This window comes from Paramisgurnus dabryanus, chromosome 14, assembly GCF_030506205.2.
Source record: "Paramisgurnus dabryanus chromosome 14, PD_genome_1.1, whole genome shotgun sequence".
NCBI lineage: Eukaryota > Metazoa > Chordata > Actinopteri > Cypriniformes > Cobitidae > Paramisgurnus > Paramisgurnus dabryanus.
The window spans coordinates 32,409,309-32,432,280 of record NC_133350.1 but is presented as its reverse complement, the minus strand read 5'-3'; the positions used below and the strand labels follow the sequence as shown (position 1 = coordinate 32,432,280).

The window sequence follows — 22,972 nt, the reverse complement described above, 5'->3', positions numbered from 1 at the left end:
AACGGAAACAATTTGATGCACGCTACTACGTACTTGGTGGTAATTTAGGAATCGCAAAATGCCCCACAGCAGGCGTTACGGGAAAGTCTCACAGGATGGTCTCACAGGACGAGGTGGCCGAGTGGTTAAGGCGATGGACTGCTAATCCATTGTGCTCTGCACGCGTGGGTTCGAATCCCATCCTCGTCGTTGTGACGTTGAACTTTCTTTAAGACGCAACATTGCCGAAGCTTACGTTGTTTCTCACACCTCTAGGAGTGATCTGCTACCCATTAGACAAAGCAACGTGTTTTCGTTGCACCAGTTTTGAAGTGCTTACAATCCAGAGTCTCTGATGGACACTTGAGTGTTTTCAGACTTTAAAGTTTCAGACTATGTGCCAACTGTCTAGAAAGTGGTAAAGACTGGGTTGAGCGGATTTACCTTTGTTGATGTTTGCTGTAAGAGGAACAGAACAGGAATCATAACAACTGAAAAACCTTAGCGGAATGGTTGAAAACATACGTTGTCTCTAGCACAATTTTTATAGGTCAGTGCTAGAGCGTTTAAACGCAGATAGGGAGGTCTAACCGTTCACTTGGACATTATCCAGACAGCTTTAACTGTGGTGAAGCATAACACATGTTGGTTTTTCAATTCTTCAGTCACGTGTGTTCTCATAGGGGGTATAGCTCAGTGGTAGAGCATTTGACTGCAGATCAAGAGGTCCCCGTTTCAAATCCGGGTGCCCCCTTAAGCCTGTATGTCCGTAACCTCTTGCGGTAGTTTGCCGCGTTAATCTTTCGGACTCAAAGTTCATCATGGATCCTTTTCACGTAGGTCCTGGAGTGCAGCAGTCCTGCAGAGTTTAGCTCCAGCTCCAATCAGGCCCACATGAACAGGCCTAGGTCTAAAGGTCACCTGCGAACCACAGGTGGATGAGGTTTATTCAGGGTTGGAAATAAAATCTGCAGCATTGCGGCACTTCAGGACCGGCGTTGCCTACCCCTGTTCTAACGCTAAAGACGAGCATACACTGTGCCATTTCAGCACAGCCGTGGCTAAATGCCAACGTACACTATACGAGTAAATCCCATGCGATGTGAAGCCAAAGTTCACAAATTGTGTGCTCACACTATAGCAGGGGTCTTTGACCCTGCTCCTGGTGAGCTTCCGCCCTGCGGATTTTAGCTCCAACCCCAATGAAACTTATCTGAAGCAGCTTATCAAGGTGTTCAAGGTTGCTTGATAATTACAGACTGTTGTGTTGGAGGTGGGTTGAAACTGAAGTCTGCAGGACAGTAGCCGACCAGCAGCAGGTTTGGAAATATCTGCGTTATTCGGTCAGATCGCAGAGCTGAGACTTGACTGCTCACACGTCATCTCTGAAACAAATCGGAGAGATATCCAAACTAAGAAGTGTGTAGCTGTTTGCCGGTTTCAGAAGAAGCATCCATGCATTTCTGGGAAATGCACCGCCTTTCTCATACAGTTTGTGCGGTCCCTTCAACCGATCGCAAAATATGTGACAAAATGTGTTGATACAACCAAGTGTCAGAGCATGTGGGTTTCTGTAGTGTAGTGGTTATCACGTTCGCCTAACACGCGAAAGGTCCTCGGTTCGAAACCGGGCAGAAACAGTGTATGCCTTTTGATACGCTGCGAGTTAAATTCCTTTCTTGAGCCACGTTACTTCTTGTATCATGAAGCACTTTGAAAGTTACACACAGTTCCGCCCGTCACATTCGCTTCACGCATGAAAGGTGGCCAGTTCTCAAGTGGGCGAAAAGCATTGCCCCTTTGGGAAGTGTTGCACAGAGAGAAAGTGTGTGGCCAAATCTATCAAAATAAACATAGAATCTAAAGGAACAGGTTTCTGTGGTGATGTGGTTATCACAAATGTCCTCGGTTCGACTGAAATAAACACTTTGTTAGAGATATGACAGGGTTTTGGTCATGTTGATTTAACAACCTCAACAGTTACATCAGTTTGATGCACGTTATTGTAAACCTGATCGTCGGTTAGTGTTAGTTGAATGGACGGCAGGTAAGTGTACTGAGGTTTAGTCAACATTACCCAGCCAGTTGGCTGTGTACATAAGCCAATGAAAACCTCTTGTTCCCTTTAAATAAAGTCTTGAATGTCTCCTTTGGTTTTTGCCTGTTTCATGTCGAAATCCGATGAAAACTATTTTGAAAAAGAACCCCAATCAATTAAAGGTCAGTCCTTGAAATTATTTCTAAACATGTCTAAGGCGATGGATTGCTCATGCACAGTTCTCTTCAGGCGTTTCCCTTCTGTCAGGCCAAAATGAACGCTTTCTAAAAGATAACGTTTAATTACACCAACAACGGAAACAATTTGATGCACGCTACTACGTACTTGGTGGTAATTTAGGAATCGCAAAATGCCCCACAGCAGGCGTTACGGGAAAGTCTCACAGGATGGTCTCACAGGACGAGGTGGCCGAGTGGTTAAGGCGATGGACTGCTAATCCATTGTGCTCTGCACGCGTGGGTTCGAATCCCATCCTCGTCGTTGTGACGTTGAACTTTCTTTAAGACGCAACATTGCCGAAGCTTACGTTGTTTCTCACACCTCTAGGAGTGATCTGCTACCCATTAGACAAAGCAACGTGTTTTCGTTGCACCAGTTTTGAAGTGCTTACAATCCAGAGTCTCTGATGGACACTTGAGTGTTTTCAGACTTTAAAGTTTCAGACTATGTGCCAACTGTCTAGAAAGTGGTAAAGACTGGGTTGAGCGGATTTACCTTTGTTGATGTTTGCTGTAAGAGGAACAGAACAGGAATCTTAACAACTGAAAAACCTTAGCGGAATGGTTGAAAACATACGTTGTCTCTAGCACAATTTTTATAGGTCAGTGCTAGAGCGTTTAAACGCAGATAGGGAGGTCTAACCGTTCACTTGGACATTATCCAGACAGCTTTAACTGTGGTGAAGCATAACACATGTTGGTTTTTCAATTCTTCAGTCACGTGTGTTCTCATAGGGGGTATAGCTCAGTGGTAGAGCATTTGACTGCAGATCAAGAGGTCCCCGTTTCAAATCCGGGTGCCCCCTTAAGCCTGTATGTCCGTAACCTCTTGCGGTAGTTTGCCGCGTTAATCTTTCGGACTCAAAGTTCATCATGGATCCTTTTCACGTAGGTCCTGGAGTGCAGCAGTCCTGCAGAGTTTAGCTCCAGCTCCAATCAGGCCCACATGAACAGGCCTAGGTCTAAAGGTCACCTGCGAACCACAGGTGGATGAGGTTTATTCAGGGTTGGAAATAAAATCTGCAGCATTGCGGCACTTCAGGACCGGCGTTGCCTACCCCTGTTCTAACGCTAAAGACGAGCATACACTGTGCCATTTCAGCACAGCCGTGGCTAAATGCCAACGTACACTATACGAGTAAATCCCATGCGATGTGAAGCCAAAGTTCACAAATTGTGTGCTCACACTATAGCAGGGGTCTTTGACCCTGCTCCTGGTGAGCTTCCGCCCTGCGGATTTTAGCTCCAACCCCAATGAAACTTATCTGAAGCAGCTTATCAAGGTGTTCAAGGTTGCTTGATAATTACAGACTGTTGTGTTGGAGGTGGGTTGAAACTGAAGTCTGCAGGACAGTAGCCGACCAGCAGCAGGTTTGGAAATATCTGCGTTATTCGGTCAGATCGCAGAGCTGAGACTTGACTGCTCACACGTCATCTCTGAAACAAATCGGAGAGATATCCAAACTAAGAAGTGTGTAGCTGTTTGCCGGTTTCAGAAGAAGCATCCATGCATTTCTGGGAAATGCACCGCCTTTCTCATACAGTTTGTGCGGTCCCTTCAAACGATCGCAAAATATGTGACAAAATGCGTTGATACAACCAAGTGTCAGAGTATGTGGGTTGTAGTGTAGTGGTTATCACGTTCGCCTAACACGCGAAAGGTCCTCGGTTCGAAACCGGGCAGAAACAGTGTGTTCTTTTGATACGCTGCGAGTTAAATTCCTTTCTTGAGCCACGTTACTCCTTGTATCATGAAGCACTTTTAACTTCTTACACCCTGAAGCTATTTTGGGGATTTTCGCCTGGATTTGGCCTACCCAATTTCAAAAGCTTCCCATACCCACATGCAGAGGTTTACATACAAAAGTTTGGTATCATTTTACAGGAAACCCTTTGAAATTACATAAAACACTGTTGAAAGTGCTAAACATGGTTGTATGTGATGTCAGGCCTCTAATAAACACAAAAATAAATAGGCGCTTTTTATGTTTTTTTTCTAAAGTTTTTATTTGAAAGTATATATATGTCTCCTTTGGTTTTTGCCTGTTTCATGTCGAAATCCGATGAAAACTATTTTGAAAAAGAACCCCAATCAATTAAAGGTCAGTCCTTGAAATTATTTCTAAACATGTCTAAGGCGATGGATTGCTCATGCACAGTTCTCTTCAGGCGTTTCCCTTCTGTCAGGCCAAAATGAACGCTTTCTAAAAGATAACGTTTAATTACACCAACAACGGAAACAATTTGATGCACGCTACTACGTACTTGGTGGTAATTTAGGAATCGCAAAATGCCCCACAGCAGGCGTTACGGGAAAGTCTCACAGGATGGCCTCACAGGACGAGGTGGCCGAGTGGTTAAGGCGATGGACTGCTAATCCATTGTGCTCTGCACGCGTGGGTTCGAATCCCATCCTCGTCGTTGTGACGTTGAACTTTCTTTAAGACGCAACATTGCCGAAGCTTACGTTGTTTCTCACACCTCTAGGAGTGATCTGCTACCCATTAGACAAAGCAACGTGTTTTCGTTGCACCAGTTTTGAAGTGCTTACAATCCAGAGTCTCTGATGGACACTTGAGTGTTTTCAGACTTTAAAGTTTCAGACTATGTGCCAACTGTCTAGAAAGTGGTAAAGACTGGGTTGAGCGGTTTCAAATCCGGGTGCCCCCTTAAGCCTGTATGTCCGTAACCTCTTGCGGTAGTTTGCCGCGTTAATCTTTCGGACTCAAAGTTCATCATGGATCCTTTTCACGTAGGTCCTGGAGTGCAGCAGTCCTGCAGAGTTTAGCTCCAGCTCCAATCAGGCCCACATGAACAGGCCTAGGTCTAAAGGTCACCTGCGAACCACAGGTGGATGAGGTTTATTCAGGGTTGGAAATAAAATCTGCAGCATTGCGGCACTTCAGGACCGGCGTTGCCTACCCCTGTTCTAACGCTAAAGACGAGCATACACTGTGCCATTTCAGCACAGCCGTGGCTAAATGCCAACGTACACTATACGAGTAAATCCCATGCGATGTGAAGCCAAAGTTCACAAATTGTGTGCTCACACTATAGCAGGGGTCTTTGACCCTGCTCCTGGTGAGCTTCCGCCCTGCGGATTTTAGCTCCAACCCCAATGAAACTTATCTGAAGCAGCTTATCAAGGTGTTCAAGGTTGCTTGATAATTACAGACTGTTGTGTTGGAGGTGGGTTGAAACTGAAGTCTGCAGGACAGTAGCCGACCAGCAGCAGGTTTGGAAATATCTGCGTTATTCGGTCAGATCGCAGAGCTGAGACTTGACTGCTCACACGTCATCTCTGAAACAAATCGGAGAGATATCCAAACTAAGAAGTGTGTAGCTGTTTGCCGGTTTCAGAAGAAGCATCCATGCATTTCTGGGAAATGCACCGCCTTTCTCATACAGTTTGTGCGGTCCCTTCAAACGATCGCAAAATATGTGACAAAATGCGTTGATACAACCAAGTGTCAGAGTATGTGGGTTTCTGTAGTGTAGTGGTTATCACGTTCGCCTAACACGCGAAAGGTCCTCGGTTCGAAACCGGGCAGAAACAGTGTGTTTTTTTGATACGCTGCGAGTTAAATTCCTTTCTTGAGCCACGTTACTCCTTGTATCATGAAGCACTTTTAAAGTTACACACAGTTCCGCCCGTCACATTCGCTTCACACATGAAAGGTGGCCAGTTCTCAAGTGGGCGAAAAGCATTGCCCCTTTGGGAAGTGTTGCACAGAGAGAAAGTGTGTGGCCAAATCTATCAAAATAAACATAGAATCCAAAGGAACAGGTTTCTGTGGTGATGTGGTTATCACAAATGTCCTCTGTTCGACTGAAATAAACACTTTGTTAGAGATATGACAGGGTTTTGGTCATGTTGATTTAACAACCTCAACAGTTACATCAGTTTGATGCACGTTATTGTAAACCTGATCGTCGGTTAGTGTTAGTTGAACGGACGGCAGGTAAGTGTACTGAGGTTTAGTCAACATTACCCAGCCAGTTGGCTGTGTACATAAGCCAATGAAAACCTCTTGTTCCCTTTAAATAAAGTCTTGAATGTCTCCTTTGGTTTTTGCCTGTTTCATGTCGAAATCCGATGAAAACTATTTTGAAAAAGAACCCCAATCAATTAAAGGTCAGTCCTTGAAATTATTTCTAAACATGTCTAAGGCGATGGATTGCTCATGCACAGTTCTCTTCAGGCGTTTCCCTTCTGTCAGGCCAAAATGAACGTTTTCTAAAAGATAACGTTTAATTACACCAACAACGGAAACAATTTGATGCACGCTACTACGTACTTGGTGGTAATTTAGGAATCGCAAAATGCCCCACAGCAGGCGTTACGGGAAAGTCTCACAGGACAGCCTCACAGGACGAGGTGGCCGAGTGGTTAAGGCGATGGACTGCTAATCCATTGTGCTCTGCATGCGTGGGTTCGAATCCCATCCTCGTCGTTGTGACGTTGAACTTTCTTTAAGACGCAACATTGCGTTGTTTCTCACACCTCTAGGAGTGATCTGCTACCATTAGACAAAGCAACGTGTTTTCGTTGCACCAGTTTTGAAGTGCTTACAATCCAGAGTCTCTGATGGACACTTGAGTGTTTTCAGACTTTAAAGTTTCAGACTATGTGCCAACTGTCTAGAAAGTGGTAAAGACTGGGTTGAGCGGATTTTCCTTTGTTGATGTTTGCTGTAAGAGGAACAGAACAGGAATCATAACAACTGAAAAACCTTAGCGGAATGGTTGAAAACATACGTTGTCTCTAGCACAATTTTTATAGGTCAGTGCTAGAGCGTTTAAACGCAGATAGGGAGGTCTAACCGTTCACTTGGACATTATCAAGACAGCTTTAACTGTGGTGAAGCATAACACATGTTGGTTTTTCAATTCTTCAGTCACGTGTGTTCTCATAGGGGGTATAGCTCAGTGGTAGAGCATTTGACTGCAGATCAAGAGGTCCCCGGTTCAAATCCGGGTGTCCCCTTAAGCCTGTATGTCCGTAACCTCTTGCGGTAGTTTGCTGCGTTAATCTTTCTGACTCAAAGTTCATCATGGATCCTTTTCACGTAGGTCCTGGAGTGCAGCAGTCCTGCAGAGTTTAGCTCCAGCTCCAATCAGGCCCACATGAACAGACTAACCAAGGTCTAAAGGTCACCTGAGAACCACAGGTGGATGAGGTTTATTCAGGGTTGGAAATAAAATCTGCAGCATTGCGGCACTTCAGGACCGGCGTTGCCTACCCCTGTTCTAACACTAAAGACGAGCATACACTGTGCCATTTCAGCACAGTCGTGGCTAAATGCCAACGTACACTATACGAGTAAATCCCATGCGATGTGAAGCCAAAGTTCACAAATTGTGTGCTCACACTATAGCAGGGGTCTTTGACCCTGCTCCTGGTGAGCTTCCGCCCTGCAGATTTTAGCTCCAACCCCAATGAAACTTAGCTGAAGCAGCTTATCAAGGTGTTCAAGGTTGCTTGATAATTACAGACTGTTGTGTTGGAGGTGGGTTGAAACTGAAGTCTGCAGGACAGTAGCCGGCCAGCAGCAGGTTTGGAAATATCTGCGTTATTCGGTCAGATCGCAGAGCTGAGACTTGACTGCTCACACGTCATCTCTGAAACAAATCGGAGAGATATCCAAACTAAGAAGTGTGTAGCTGTTTGCCGGTTTCAGAAGAAGCATCCATGCATTTCTGGGAAATGCACCGCCTTTCTCATACAGTTTGTGCGGTCCCTTCAAACGATCGCAAAATATGTGACAAAATGTGTTGATACAACCAAGTGTCAGAGCATGTGGGTTTCTGTAGTGTAGTGGTTATCGCGTTCGCCTAACACGCGAAAGGTCCTCGGTTCGAAACCGGGCAGAAACAGTGTATGCCTTTTGATACGCTGCGAGTTAAATTCCTTTCTTGAGCCACGTTACTTCTTGTATCATGAAGCACTTTGAAAGTTACACACAGTTCCGCCCGTCACATTCGCTTCACGCATGAAAGGTGGCCAGTTCTCAAGTGGGCGAAAAGCATTGCCCCTTTGGGAAGTGTTGCACAGAGAGAAAGTGTGTGGCCAAATCTATCAAAATAAACATAGAATCTAAAGGAACAGGTTTCTGTGGTGATGTGGTTATCACAAATGTCCTCGGTTCGACTGAAATAAACACTTTGTTAGAGATATGACAGGGTTTTGGTCATGTTGATTTAACAACCTCAACAGTTACATCAGTTTGATGCACGTTATTGTAAACCTGATCGTCGGTTAGTGTTAGTTGAATGGACGGCAGGTAAGTGTACTGAGGTTTAGTCAACATTACCCAGCCAGTTGGCTGTGTACATAAGCCAATGAAAACCTCTTGTTCCCTTTAAATAAAGTCTTGAATGTCTCCTTTGGTTTTTGCCTGTTTCATGTCGAAATCCGATGAAAACTATTTTGAAAAAGAACCCCAATCAATTAAAGGTCAGTCCTTGAAATTATTTCTAAACATGTCTAAGGCGATGGATTGCTCATGCACAGTTCTCTTCAGGCGTTTCCCTTCTGTCAGGCCAAAATGAACGCTTTCTAAAAGATAACGTTTAATTACACCAACAACGGAAACAATTTGATGCACGCTACTACGTACTTGGTGGTAATTTAGAAATCGCAAAATGCCCCACAGCAGGCGTTACGGGAGAGTCTCACAGGATGGCCTCACAGGACGAGGTGGCCGAGTGGTTAAGGCGATGGACTGCTAATCCATTGTGCTCTGCACGCGTGGGTTCGAATCCCATCCTCGTCGTTGTGACGTTGAACTTTCTTTAAGACGCAACATTGCCGAAGCTTACGTTGTTTCTCACACCTCTAGGAGTGATCTGCTACCCATTAGACAAAGCAACGTGTTTTCGTTGCACCAATTTTGAAGTGCTTACAATCCAGAGTCTCTGATGGACACTTGAGTGTTTTCAGACTTTAAAGTTTCAGACTATGTGCCAACTGTCTAGAAAGTGGTAAAGACTGGGTTGAGCGGATTTACCTTTGTTGATGTTTGCTGTAAGAGGAACAGAACAGGAATCATAACAACTGAAAAACCTTAGCGGAATGGTTGAAAACATACGTTGTCTCTAGCACAATTTTTATAGGTCAGTGCTAGAGCGTTTAAACGCAGATAGGGAGGTCTAACCGTTCACTTGGACATTATCAAGACAGCTTTAACTGTGGTGAAGCATAACACATGTTGGTTTTTCAATTCTTCAGTCACGTGTGTTCTCATAGGGGGTATAGCTCAGTGGTAGAGCATTTGACTGCAGATCAAGAGGTCCCCGTTTCAAATCCGGGTGCCCCCTTAAGCCTGTATGTCCGTAACCTCTTGCGGTAGTTTGCCGCGTTAATCTTTCGGACTCAAAGTTCATCATGGATCCTTTTCACGTAGGTCCTGGAGTGCAGCAGTCCTGCAGAGTTTAGCTCCAGCTCCAATCAGGCCCACATGAACAGGCTAACCAAGGTCTAAAGGTCACCTGCGAACCACAGGTGGATGAGGTTTATTCAGGGTTGGAAATAAAATCTGCAGCATTGCGGCACTTCAGGACCGGCGTTGCCTACCCCTGTTCTAACGCTAAAGACGAGCATACACTGTGCCATTTCAGCACAGCCGTGGCTAAATGCCAACGTACACTATACGAGTAAATCCCATGCGATGTGAAGCCAAAGTTCACAAATTGTGTGCTCACACTATAGCAGGGGTCTTTGACCCTGCCCCTGGTGAGCTTCCGCCCTGCAGATTTTAGCTCCAACCCCAATGAAACTTATCTGAAGCAGCTTATCAAGGTGTTCAAGGTTGCTTGATAATTACAGACTGTTGTGTTGGAGGTGGGTTGAAACTGAAGTCTGCAGGACAGTAGCCGACCAGCAGCAGGTTTGGAAATATCTGCGTTATTCGGTCAGATCGCAGAGCTGAGACTTGACTGCTCACACGTCATCTCTGAAACAAATCGGAGAGATATCCAAACTAAGAAGTGTGTAGCTGTTTGCCGGTTTCAGAAGAAGCATCCATGCATTTCTGGGAAATGCACCGCCTTTCTCATACAGTTTGTGCGGTCCCTTCAAACGATCGCAAAATATGTGACAAAATGCGTTGATACAACCAAGTGTCAGAGCATGTGGGTTTCTGTAGTGTAGTGGTTATCATGTTCGCCTAACACGCGAAGGCCAGCCGTGAATAGTTGTAATGCAGTGACAGCCAATCAAATTGAAGCTTTTCTGCTGCTGTCCCAGGTGCTGGAATGATGTCACAACCAATCATATTTTTCACTTTTTTTTATTTTGGCTTGGACCGGGGTTCGAAGCCCACACAAGGCACTATTGTTTTGCACGTTTGTGTGCAGTTTAAGCATAATAGACACATAATATAAGAATTTGAAATTATAACATTAACTTATCTCTAAAATGTGCTATTTTTTCTGCATTTGTGTGTTGTGTCAGTAGAAAATGTTGACATTATGATATAGATTTTATCAAATGTGCATTAACAACAAACCTATAAGGAGTACATGTATATAAATATTAAATCATTACAACAGGTGGGCAATTGTAATTAAAAAACTAAGTTTTTATGAACAACTTCTTTATTTGTTTCCTAAATTAAACTGGTTTAGTTATTTTTATTTAACTGTTGTTTGACTATTTTAATAACTCTATACAGATAAAATAACTGTTAAGTGAAGTAATGTCAATATAAGATAGAAATAGCAAACAGACACACTATACAAACCAAGACATGTTTCAAAGAATGTTTTGTTTTATTAACCCTTTCAATAAAAGTACACACACAAGCAAAATGTCTTGCCAAGGGAATGTTACTCATTTTGTTTTTGCAAAATGTCTAGGATTTGTTAGTCCCTCAATGCTATAAGCTTTAAACACCTTTGTAGAGCAGTCAAAATACCCAACAGGGGCTTGCTGATAAAAAATTTAATAGAGAAGACATCTCTATCATAGTGAGACTTTGGCTGTCCACAGGCAAGACACATCTTTGTCTGCTTTTTCTCTCCATAATACCCTCAACTACTTTCTCGGTGGACTCTTGAGTAATTGGTGTGGTCAGAGCAGGTGCAGGTGGGTTTGGAATGGCAGAGTTCATTGTTACCACTGGCACACTGGTGGTCTCCCTCCCCTCTGTCAGGTAGTGTCAGAGGTGCTGTCTCTGATTAAGTTTCTCATCACTGGTGTTTAAAAAAGAACTGGTGTTCAGTCGTTTGGCTTAGTGCTTAATATATTGTGAAATGTGTAGTTTAGTTGTTAGATGGAGCATGGTGTTTGGATCAGTGCAGGAGTTTTGAACCATTGCTGCATACTGCTGATCCACAAGCTTAAGGATGTCCTTCTTCTCATGATGTTTGTTAAGCAATTTGTCAATGGCCTCCTTCATTGGGGATGTCCATCGTTTGTGGTCTAGAACAAACACCCTCCCACCAGTCTTCACAAGTCAGGTACGGGCCTTTGCAGGTGAGGCCACTACGGGCAGCAGGGGAATATGTGTGGTTTCTACAGCAAGGAAAATAGAAACATTAATCTGTTTGTCCTGAATAAATTATAATAGCATTTGGTAAAACAGTGTGTACTTTAAAATATATACCTATCTCTGTCTGAGGCTCTATGCAGGCACTTTAAGGCAATGACACCGATGGCACAGGCAGCACGTCAATGGATTCTACAAGAATAATAGCACTTTCATCAACAACCTGTTATAATTGTAGCAAGTGTTTAGTGTTATGTACAGAGAATAAACACATTTCATGCTGTTCATTTGTCATATATTTACCTGGTTTTGACTGCAGCTCTACATCAGCACAATGATATGAGGACAGCAAGGGCACATCAATGGTGGTAATGGATCCTACAAGAATAAAATAGCATTAAGAGTTTTATTTTAAAGGCAGTGAGTGCATGATAACTTCAGCGCATGTTTTTCTTTCTTAAAATATTTACCTGACCCTGGCTCATCATGACTTGATGGCACAACAAGATCAGCAGAAAGGTCTCCAGCCTGGGCAGTGGGCTTGGGCTACGCTTAACTGGATGCAAAGGCAGATCTGTCTTGTTCCTGTGCTTTCTCCAATAAAGCACAACAGGACGACATCCAGGTTCAACAAACTCAAACCTCTCCTGAGAATCTTTGTTGGATACCTGAAGAGCAGGATACTTAGGCATGCCTAACACCCTCTTTGACACGGTATTGATGTCTGCAATAAGAGATGAGTCAAACACACCAGGGAGATTAACACCCAATGGTTTTAGGTCCACCAGACGTTTCAGCGGGCCACTCCAATCATCCCCTGTGTTTGAAACAGCTCTGAGGAAACACGTGTGCCAGTGATCCACTGAGTCTGGTGGAAGTGGTAGCCCTCCTGCTGTGATGTCCCTCTGTGACATCAACTTCCAGCTTGATTATGATGTGTTGATTAAAGTGACACCTTGACGCACATGTGTTTCGAAAGTCACCAGAAGCACCCTCAGCAATAATGGCATCTCTAGTCTTCCAAGCTTTCCAGTTCAGGTGTTCGCTTGCCTGAAGTTCTGGCACTCTAAATGCTGCACAGCAATCCCTGAAAGCACGACAGAAATGTGTATTTAAATGTCACAGCTGTTGTTAAACAATCATTCCAACATTCATCAGTAAATATGAAGTGTAATACTCATTATCTATGCCCATACTATGTCAAAAAATTGTAGGCAGTCAGTTTTGTGCCAATTAAAACACCTCACCTGTCTACCCACTGGTACTGTGCCTTCTCCACATCTGCAATTTTGTACTGGTTTGCTAGGCCCTGGTACATGGCTGTGTCTATCAGCTCTGGCTGAGGAGGTAAACGCCACAGTGACACGGTCTTCATAGGGTTGCTCACAGGAGTGGAGCCTGGCCATAGACCCATTTATTCCAGCTATGTTTTCATCCAGATCCTCTGCTGATGAGAACAATTCCAGTGAAGCACATCATGATCATAGCCAGGAAGATGTGGAGAAGCTTTAGAAAGGGTTCATGTGTCTGAGTATGATTGAAATTTAGAAGAAAACATATGAATTATGATAATCACGTTTGTATTTTTGCTCTCTTACTTTGAACTGTCTAATGCAGAGATGGTGGGCTGCGCACAGAAGAACCAGAAGCAGAGGATCATGGATCTGAATGCACAAAAACAATTAACAAGTTGTAAAATGTTCTAATACAAAAAATACAAGTAAACAAAGAAAAACAACTACAATATTACCATGTGATGCCTCCGCTGTTTGTGGGACACTACGTGATGTGGTTCGTGAAGATGAGAGAGTTTCTAAAAACTAGAATTTAAAAAGGATTAAGGATTTTTTTTTAAAAGGATATATTAATCAATCCAAATATAGAGTTGATTCAACATAATCCTGTCTAGTCCAATCGAGTGCAATACACTCTTACCGTTTTTGCCACAGTCCTCAAAGTAAGTGTCCTGCGTGCATGAAAGTTGTCTACAACGCTGTGCTCTCCCGAAAAACAGTGTACAATACATCTAAGCTAAACAGTTAAGATGTAAATGTGGGCCGAGATAGAATCACCCAAAAACCTGACATAAAACACACCTGTAGCTGAAACACTTTTCTTTGATTGTGTGAAAGGTGATGGTTCTTACTCAAGAAATTTCAGCTCTTTAAGAAGGGGTGCAGGTGTTTTCAAAAAAACAAAAAACAAAAGATTATAACTACAGTATATTGAACTCAAATGTTTGATCAAAGAGACAGAAATACAGTATATTTACCATAGACTGGTGATTTTTTAGTGTCATCACAAGGCTTTGATAGGAAAGCAGGAGGTTCTACAAGACACAAATCTTGTTAATAACAAGCAGTTTTAAGTGATCTGTTTACATTTAAAGGAATAGTTCACGCAAAAAGCCTCATGTTGTTGTAAACCTGTATGAGTTTCTTTCTTGTGTTGAACACAAAAGACTATATTTTGATAAATAATGTTAGGCACACAGTTGACGGTACCCACTGACTTTCATAGTATTCGTTTTCCCTACTATGGAAGTCAATAGGTACCGTCAACGGACTGCTTACCATCATTAATCAAAATATATTCTTTTGTTTCTATTTCAGATGAAAGAAATTCACACATATTTAAAACAACATAAGGCTAGGTTAATAAATTTTCATTTTTGCTGAACTATCCCTTTAAATGTTTACATAAAAAGGATACATTATGTCAAACATCACAAACTGTGGCAGGGAATGTGAAAGGGCAAAATGCAAGAACATGCAATTCCTCATGTGTTAGTAGACAGAAATGTTTATGTTTCCAAAAAAGTGAACACTTACCCTGAACAGGGTTTGTATCAATTCATGATAGGGATGAAATCAATCTACAGCCTCCTGAAATGTTAGTATAATGCCAACAGCACACACACTATTGTTAATGAAACATGGCCGGAGCGAAACCCTGAAACAATAAGAAGATTTATATTCAGTTTCAGAGAGCATTTCATCTCAGTTCATCAGTTTCTACTCCAGCGTTGAACCTAAATGTGTAAAAACCTTTTCCTTTTTCCATAGAGCAGGAGTGGGGAACCCTGGGTCCTGGAGGGCCACTGTCCTGCAGAGTTTAGTTCCAACCCTAATTAAACACACCTGAATTTCATTTCCAAGTGATCCTGAAGACTTGAATTTTTAATTAGGGTTGGAACTAAACTCTGCAGGACAGTGGCCCTCCAGGACCAGGGTTGCCCACCCCTGCCATAGAGCATCTCACTTCAGTTGTTGAGGATGATGATGCTGTAGTTAACAGAACATATATGACACATAAAAATATATTAAACATTTGTGTATTGTTTGACAAATAAACTAATAATAAATAACATGCACTCAATACAGAAAAATACTTACATGGTACCTGTAGTTTAGAGGGGGTGATGCTCAGCATTGAACACTCCAACTCTGTGTCTTCATCCATTTCTGTTGTAGACAGACAATAATTACAGGGTTGCTTTAACACTCTTCTTGAATATTTTTCCAATTTACCTCCGTGTTAAAGGTATAGTTAACCCAAATAACTTACTCACTATCATGTTGTTACAAAGCTGTATACATTTCTTTGTTCTGATGAACATGAAGGAAGATATTTTGATGATTGTCTGTAACCAAACGGTTCATGAGACCCATTTACTTCCAAGGTAGGAAAAAGGATTAATGAAGAGAATGGGACTCACGAACGGTTTGGATATAAACATTCCTCAAAATATCTTCCTTCATGTTCATCAGAACAAAGAAAAGTAAACAGCTTTGTAACAACATGAGGGTGAGTAAATTACGAAATAATTTTCATTTTTAGGTGGACTATCCCTTTAACTGTATAACAAGATACATAGAGAACAATGCAATCTTAATGCATGTTTGTGTGATTATATGGCAAGTATTCTTTTCTGTGGAAAAAACAACTGACCTGTGGGTAACCACAGATAAACAGTCACCTGACTGTTGCTGCTGTCTCAGTAAGTATTGCTGCAGCTTATAATTCTGTGTTGCGTTTGCCAAACTGCAGAATGTATTCACCAAATACTTCTTTTTTGTCTGATGCATCACCTCCTCCTTGACGTACCACAGTCAAAGCATTTTGTCTAACAAGCTCCTCCTTTATTGGTGCTGATTTGTCCTTCAGAGACGGGTTGTTTTTGATAACCCTGGCCTGGTCAGTTGGTTCCTGAAGAAGATAACCCAGTGGTCCCTTACGGAATGCAACTTTAGCCCTTCCTGGGAGAAAACTACCATTTTGTGCATGATGACCTGTAAAACAGGAAAAGCACAGATTTTAAAATAAAGACTTTTAGATTTAGATTAAAGCATTGTAAAGTGTCAGGTATGTTTGGATATGCAATACAAATAATGTTGTGCTGCAACACTGAACTGCATATTTTGTTTTCCAATACAAATAAAACATTTCACATTAAAAGCAGTCATGTCTCTTACTACAGTTGAAACAAAAAACGTGGTTACTGTTGTAAAACCATGGTAACCACAAAATAACCATGGTTATGACAACTATGGTTTTCAAAACCCATAATTAAATCATGGTTGGTGTAGTTAAACAATGGTTTTGCTCATAGTAATCAATACATACACAAAAAAAAACATAGTTAGGCTACTACACTTTTATCACAATAAAACCATGGTTAATTTTCGTAAGGGTTTTTACGGTCTATGGACATTACGTGCATGTTTACAGAAACCTAAAGTGTCATAACTTACTAATAAAACGCAATAAATGTATCGAGGAGTAAACATAAAAAACTACATTACACGACGTACGTAAATTTAGAGAGATGAGCCTGTAAATAATATTCAAGTCCTAAACATATATGTAAACATAAACAGCGTTTTACAGAAACGAAATATTACTGCAATGAATGTGAATTATAGTTATGTTCATTGATATTTCACCTTGCAAACAGCTTAATGATGCGTTTTAGAGAGACATATGATTACAATCTCTGACAACGCGACACTGGCACGTTCACAAAAATCCACGCATTTCAACAGTTGCAGCCATTAAACGTTTATGTGATGTGTACTGTAAATAAACTTACCTTTGAGAAGTAAAGCAGGATTGCAGAGTTGTCTTTCCAACGAGGAAGTTAACATGACTCAAATTTCCCAATAGTGTCTGTCTGCGGAGTGCAAGAGAGGGGCGTGCCGTTAAGCGGCGTAACTTTTAGCAGGGGGCGGAAATTTAAGTTGTCCAAGTCACACAGAATCCCGCGAGATGTCCGACTTCCGCTAAACTGACACGGCACATCCGATAGCTAGTAATAGTAAGACGATTGTTTATAGCTCTCTTTCAACTTTAGCGTAATGACAAATAACGTTACTGCCGTAAATGTTTTAAATTGAGGGCACGGAGGAAGCTTCATAAGACGCTCGGATGGTCTTATATTGTCTCATTCATCGTCATTGTTAACGTGGGTAGACAATATGGCCATATTCGGCATATATGGACATATTTACCATCCTAAAATTATTAAAGTACCGAGGCATACCAATATTTAAATCGTGAACTGTTACACAGTGAGGGTGACTTTGTCTTTTTTTTAAGTAAATGTGCACCTCAGACAGTTTAATATGTATTAAACCAAGATGAAATTCACTTGCAAACTTAATTCATTTTAAGTTTTAAGAGGAATCTACAGAGCTCACGTGGTTTTATAAGAAATGGCTACTAACAGATAACATCTGGTGATATTGTAAAGGTTTATAAAAAATAACTATTCACAACAGGTAACATTGTAAAGGTGTATAAAATAACCATTCACAACAGGTAACATTGTAAAGGTGTATAAAAATAACCCTTCACAACAGGTAACATCTGGTGACATTGTAAAGGTTTATAAAAATAACTATGCACAACATGTAACAACTGGTGACATTGTAAAGGTTTATAAAATAATTATTCACAACAGGTAACATCTGGTGATATTGTGAAGGTTTATACAAATAACTATTCACAACAGGTAACATTGTAAAGGTGTATAAAAATAACTATGCACAACATGTAACAACTGGTGACATTGTAAAGGTTTATAAAAATAACTATCCACAACATGTAACAACTAGTGAGATTGTAAAGGTTTATAAAAATAACTATCCACAACATGTAACAACTAGTGAGATTGTAAAGGTTTATAAAATAATAATTCACAACAGGTAACATCTGGTGACATTGTAAAGGTTTATAAAAATATCCTTTTAGCAAGATCACCCTGCAATAAATTATAACACAGCATTATGAGAGGCATCAGGAGCTGATCCCAAGTGTATAGCTGGAAGCTGTTGATGTATGTACAGTATTGGTAAAGTGCACATGAATGCATTTTATAATAATAATTCATCCAATGTCAACCCTGTGTAGAGCTGAGAAATGTGGTTGTTTCTCAGCAGCAGTAATGTCCAATGGTGCCAGCTTAACACATTGGTGCAGTTTCCCAGACAGGGCTTAGTCAGGGGAGCCCAAACTCAGTCCTGGAGGGTCGGTGTCCTGCAGAGTTTAGCTCTAACTTGCATCAGAGCACCTGCCAGTAAGTTTCTAGTATTCTTAGTAGGACATTAATTGGCTGCTTCAGGTGTGTTTGATTAGGGTTAGAGCTAAACTTAGCAGGACACAGTTTGGAAACCCTTTGTTTAGATCAGGGGTGACCCACCCTGTTCCTGGAGATCTACCCTCCTGCATATTTTAGTTCTAACCCAGCTTTAACAAACACACCTGACTATAATTTTAAGGTTGCCCTGAAATGCTTGATTGGCAGGTTCAGGTGTGTTTGATTGGGGTTGGAGCTGAACTCTGCAGGACAGTAGATCTCAAGGCACAGGTTTGGTCACCAATGGTTTAGATTAAACCAGGACTGGGCACTTATATTAGGAAATTTTAGTTTTTACAAACAAACCTTACAAAAACAAGACTGGTGTGCATCTTGAAACAAAACAATGGCACTGATATATGTTGAGATGTGTCAGTACAAGGTGTTTTCTTAATTACAGTAGCTCAAACATGCATTTTAGCCCGGGAACAGTATAAGCCCTGTCTGGAAAACCGCCACATTGTTTTACCATAACAGATATGGGTTGTTTTGTGATTTTGAAGTGTAGACAGATGGATCATCCTATTGTATTTCTGCATCACAGTTAAGCTGCATGTGGATGGTATCACCCTCACAAGTTGTCCACTGCATCACTTCACATCAATGCAGCTGTGAAAATAATAACCATAAACAAACATATTTTACATTTGTACTTAAAATAAGCTTACATTATGAGAATAAACAATGGCACCCATACTTAAACAGAATAGGGTTTGAGAGAGATACATTAAAAACGAGACAGTAGTACACACATCCTTTAACTCCAGTGTTATTATGATGTTTAATAGGTCATTAATGAATAACTGTCATTTGAAATGTCGACAACTTACAGGAATAACTGTAAGATTCTAATGTACTAATATCTAACGTTACTATCGTAAACAGGAAAATATATAGGTGAGCAATGAAACTCATGCAAGATTTGTTGCATTTTGTTAACTACTCGTTACTGATCATAAGTGTAATCATAGAACGGACTTCACAAATCTAACATTAGGCTAACAACACATAGCTAACGTTAGCGAGCTTACCTGAAACGGTCGACCTTAATTCAGCCCCTGGCGTGACTTCTTAACATGTGTCGACTCGTAGCCGAACCATTTCTCGGGAAAAGGATGTTCGTCAGTCGGCTTCCCGTCCATTAAAATTGGTACGAACAAACATGAAGGCGCTTGGATGAGCAACTTTAATAACGCATTTAGCCGCCGTATCTCTATGCGGGCAGAAGAGAAGACAGAATGACAACATCTCGTCCTGACGTCTCGCGTGGTTCTGTGTAACTTGGACAACTTAAAGTTACGCCCCCTGCTTGAGCCACGTTACTCCTTGTATCATGAAGCACTTTTAAAGTTACACACAGCTCCGCCCGTCACATTCGCTTCACACATGAAAGGTGGCCAGTTCTCAAGTGGGCGAAAAGCATTGCCCCTTTGGGAAGTGTTGCACAGAGAGAAAGTGTGTGGCCAAATCTATCAAAATAAACATAGAATCCAAAGGAACAGGTTTCTGTGGTGATGTGGTTATCACAAATGTCCTCGGTTCGACTGAAATAAACACTTTGTTAGAGATATGACAGGGTTTTGGTCATGTTGATTTAACAACCTCAACAGTTACATCAGTTTGATGCACGTTATTGTAAACCTGATCGTCGGTTAGTGTTAGTTGAACGGACGGCAGGTAAGTGTACTGAGGTTTAGTCAACATTACCCAGCCAGTTGGCTGTGTACATAAGCCAATGAAAACCTCTTGTTCCCTTTAAATAAAGTCTTGAATGTCTCCTTTGGTTTTTGCCTGTTTCATGTCGAAATCCGATGAAAACTATTTTGAAAAAGAACCCCAATCAATTAAAGGTCAGTCCTTGAAATTATTTCTAAACATGTCTAAGGCGATGGATTGCTCATGCACAGTTCTCTTCAGGCGTTTCCCTTCTGTCAGGCCAAAATGAACGTTTTCTAAAAGATAACGTTTAATTACACCAACAACGGAAACAATTTGATGCACGCTACTACGTACTTGGTGGTAATTTAGGAATCGCAAAATGCCCCACAGCAGGCGTTACGGGAAAGTCTCACAGGACAGCCTCACAGGACGAGGTGGCCGAGTGGTTAAGGCGATGGACTGCTAATCCATTGTGCTCTGCACGCGTGGGTTCGAATCCCATCCTCGTCGTTGTGACGTTGAACTTTCTTTAAGACGCAACATTGCGTTGTTTCTCACACCTCTAGGAGTGATCTGCTACCATTAGACAAAGCAACGTGTTTTCGTTGCACCAGTTTTGAAGTGCTTACAATCCAGAGTCTCTGATGGACACTTGAGTGTTTTCAGACTTTAAAGTTTCAGACTATGTGCCAACTGTCTAGAAAGTGGTAAAGACTGGGTTGAGCGGATTTTCCTTTGTTGATGTTTGCTGTAAGAGGAACAGAACAGGAATCATACCAACTGAAAAACCTTAGCGGAATGGTTGAAAACATACGTTGTCTCTAGCACAATTTTTATAGGTCAGTGCTAGAGCGTTTAAACGCAGATAGGGAGGTCTAACCGTTCACTTGGACATTATCAAGACAGCTTTAACTGTGGTGAAGCATAACACATGTTGGTTTTTCAATTCTTCAGTCACGTGTGTTCTCATAGGGGGTATAGCTCAGTGGTAGAGCATTTGACTGCAGATCAAGAGGTCCCCGGTTCAAATCCGGGTGCCCCCTTAAGCCTGTATGTCCGTTACCTCTTGCGGTAGTTTGCCGCGTTAATCTTTCGGACTCAAAGTTCATCATGGATCCTTTTCACGTAGGTCCTGGAGTGCAGCAGTCCTGCAGAGTTTAGCTCCAGCTCCAATCAGGCCCACATGAACAGGCTAACCAAGGTCTAAAGGTCACCTGAGAACCACAGGTGGATGAGGTTTATTCAGGGTTGGAAATAAAATCTGCAGCATTGCGGCACTTCAGGACCGGCGTTGCCTACCCCTGTTCTAACGCTAAAGACGAGCATACACTGTGCCATTTCAGCACAGTCGTGGCTAAATGCCAACGTACACTATACGAGTAAATCCAATGCGATGTGAAGCCAAAGTTCACAAATTGTGTGCTCACACTATAGCAGGGGTCTTTGACCCTGCTCCTGGTGAGCTTCCGCCCTGCAGATTTTAGCTCCAACCCCAATGAAACTTAGCTGAAGCAGTTTATCAAGGTGTTCAAGGTTGCTTGATAATTACAGACTGTTGTGTTGGAGGTGGGTTGAAACTGAAGTCTGCAGGACAGTAGCCGGCCAGCAGCAGGTTTGGAAATATCTGCGTTATTCGGTCAGATCGCAGAGCTGAGACTTGACTGCTCACACGTCATCTCTGAAACAAATCGGAGAGATATCCAAACTAAGAAGTGTGTAGCTGTTTGCCGGTTTCAGAAGAAGCATCCATGCATTTCTGGGAAATGCACCGCCTTTCTCATACAGTTTGTGCGGTCCCTTCAAACGATCGCAAAATATGTGACAAAATGCGTTGATACAACCAAGTGTCAGAGCATGTGGGTTTCTGTAGTGTAGTGGTTATCACGTTCGCCTAACACGCGAAAGGTCCTCGGTTGAAACCGGGCAGAAACAGTGTGTTCTTTTGATACGCTGCGAGTTAAATTCCTTTCTTGAGCCACGTTACTCCTTGTATCATGAAGCACTTTTAAAGTTACACACAGTTCCGCCCGTCACATTCGCTTCACGCATGAAAGGTGGCCAGTTCTCAAGTGGGGCGAAAAGCATTGCCCCTTTGGGAAGTGTTGCACAGAGAGAAAGTGTGTGGCCAAATCTATCAAAATAAACATAGAATCCAAAGGAACAGGTTTCTGTGGTGATGTGGTTATCACAAATGTCCTCGGTTCGACTGAAATAAACACTTTGTTAGAGATATGACAGGGTTTTGGTCATGTTGATTTAACAACCTCAACAGTTACATCAGTTTGATGCACGTTATTGTAAACCTGATCGTCGGTTAGTGTTAGTTGAATGGACGGCAGGTAAGTGTACTGAGGTTTAGTCAACATTACCCAGCCAGTTGGCTGTGTACATAAGCCAATGAAAACCTCTTGTTCCCTTTAAATAAAGTCTTGAATGTCTCCTTTGGTTTTTGCCTGTTTCATGTCGAAATCCGATGAAAACTATTTTGAAAAAGAACCCCAATCAATTAAAGATCAGTCCTTGAAATTATTTCTAAACATGTCTAAGGCGATGGATTGCTCATGCACAGTTCTCTTCAGGCGTTTCCCTTCTGTCAGGCCAAAATGAACGCTTTCTAAAAGATAACGTTTAATTACACCAACAACGGAAACAATTTGATGCACGCTACTACGTACTTGGTGGTAATTTAGGAATCGCAAAATGCCCCACAGCAGGCGTTACGGGAAAGTCTCACAGGACGGCCTCACAGGACGAGGTGGCCGTACCCTCCACTAATTGGACTGCTTTAAGAAGTCCTAACAAGTCCTAACCAAGTCCTAACAATTCCTAACAAAGTCCTAACAGTTCCTAACAAGTCCTAACAAGTCCTAACAAGGTCCTAACAGTTCCTAACAAATCCGAACAGAGTCCTAACAACAGCGTGGCAAAA

General features: G+C 42.0%; 1 long non-coding RNA gene and 15 other non-coding genes across 16 annotated transcripts; 15 read left to right on the top strand and 1 right to left on the bottom strand.

Moving 5' to 3' along the window:
* Window positions 1–107: 107 nt before the first annotated feature.
* trnas-gcu (transfer RNA serine (anticodon GCU)) lies at window positions 108–189 on the top strand. The gene has a single exon. It is a non-coding gene; the product is annotated as a tRNA-Ser (tRNA).
* A 472-nt stretch (window positions 190–661) lies between these two features.
* On the top strand, window positions 662–733 carry trnac-gca (transfer RNA cysteine (anticodon GCA)). Its single transcript has one exon. It is a non-coding gene; the product is annotated as a tRNA-Cys (tRNA).
* Window positions 734–1,546: 813 nt separating this feature from the next.
* On the top strand, window positions 1,547–1,619 carry trnav-aac (transfer RNA valine (anticodon AAC)). Its single transcript has one exon. It is a non-coding gene; the product is annotated as a tRNA-Val (tRNA).
* Window positions 1,620–2,436: 817 nt separating this feature from the next.
* trnas-gcu (transfer RNA serine (anticodon GCU)) lies at window positions 2,437–2,518 on the top strand. The gene has a single exon. It is a non-coding gene; the product is annotated as a tRNA-Ser (tRNA).
* Window positions 2,519–2,990: 472 nt separating this feature from the next.
* trnac-gca (transfer RNA cysteine (anticodon GCA)) lies at window positions 2,991–3,062 on the top strand. Its single transcript has one exon. It is a non-coding gene; the product is annotated as a tRNA-Cys (tRNA).
* An 813-nt stretch (window positions 3,063–3,875) lies between these two features.
* On the top strand, window positions 3,876–3,945 carry trnav-aac (transfer RNA valine (anticodon AAC)). The gene has a single exon. It is a non-coding gene; the product is annotated as a tRNA-Val (tRNA).
* Window positions 3,946–4,595: 650 nt separating this feature from the next.
* On the top strand, window positions 4,596–4,677 carry trnas-gcu (transfer RNA serine (anticodon GCU)). The gene has a single exon. It is a non-coding gene; the product is annotated as a tRNA-Ser (tRNA).
* A 1,062-nt stretch (window positions 4,678–5,739) lies between these two features.
* Window positions 5,740–5,812, top strand: trnav-aac (transfer RNA valine (anticodon AAC)). The gene has a single exon. It is a non-coding gene; the product is annotated as a tRNA-Val (tRNA).
* An 816-nt stretch (window positions 5,813–6,628) lies between these two features.
* On the top strand, window positions 6,629–6,710 carry trnas-gcu (transfer RNA serine (anticodon GCU)). The gene has a single exon. It is a non-coding gene; the product is annotated as a tRNA-Ser (tRNA).
* A 461-nt stretch (window positions 6,711–7,171) lies between these two features.
* Window positions 7,172–7,243, top strand: trnac-gca (transfer RNA cysteine (anticodon GCA)). The gene has a single exon. It is a non-coding gene; the product is annotated as a tRNA-Cys (tRNA).
* Window positions 7,244–8,060: 817 nt separating this feature from the next.
* Window positions 8,061–8,133, top strand: trnav-aac (transfer RNA valine (anticodon AAC)). The gene has a single exon. It is a non-coding gene; the product is annotated as a tRNA-Val (tRNA).
* An 817-nt stretch (window positions 8,134–8,950) lies between these two features.
* Window positions 8,951–9,032, top strand: trnas-gcu (transfer RNA serine (anticodon GCU)). Its single transcript has one exon. It is a non-coding gene; the product is annotated as a tRNA-Ser (tRNA).
* A 472-nt stretch (window positions 9,033–9,504) lies between these two features.
* trnac-gca (transfer RNA cysteine (anticodon GCA)) lies at window positions 9,505–9,576 on the top strand. The gene has a single exon. It is a non-coding gene; the product is annotated as a tRNA-Cys (tRNA).
* Window positions 9,577–17,481: 7,905 nt separating this feature from the next.
* Window positions 17,482–19,679, bottom strand: LOC135747305 (uncharacterized). Its single transcript, XR_010531831.2, has 2 exons — window positions 19,416–19,679; window positions 17,482–18,993 (listed from the first exon to the last, which is right to left on the bottom strand). It is a non-coding gene; the product is annotated as an uncharacterized lncRNA (long non-coding RNA).
* A 792-nt stretch (window positions 19,680–20,471) lies between these two features.
* trnas-gcu (transfer RNA serine (anticodon GCU)) lies at window positions 20,472–20,553 on the top strand. Its single transcript has one exon. It is a non-coding gene; the product is annotated as a tRNA-Ser (tRNA).
* A 461-nt stretch (window positions 20,554–21,014) lies between these two features.
* Window positions 21,015–21,086, top strand: trnac-gca (transfer RNA cysteine (anticodon GCA)). The gene has a single exon. It is a non-coding gene; the product is annotated as a tRNA-Cys (tRNA).
* Window positions 21,087–22,972: the final 1,886 nt, after the last annotated feature.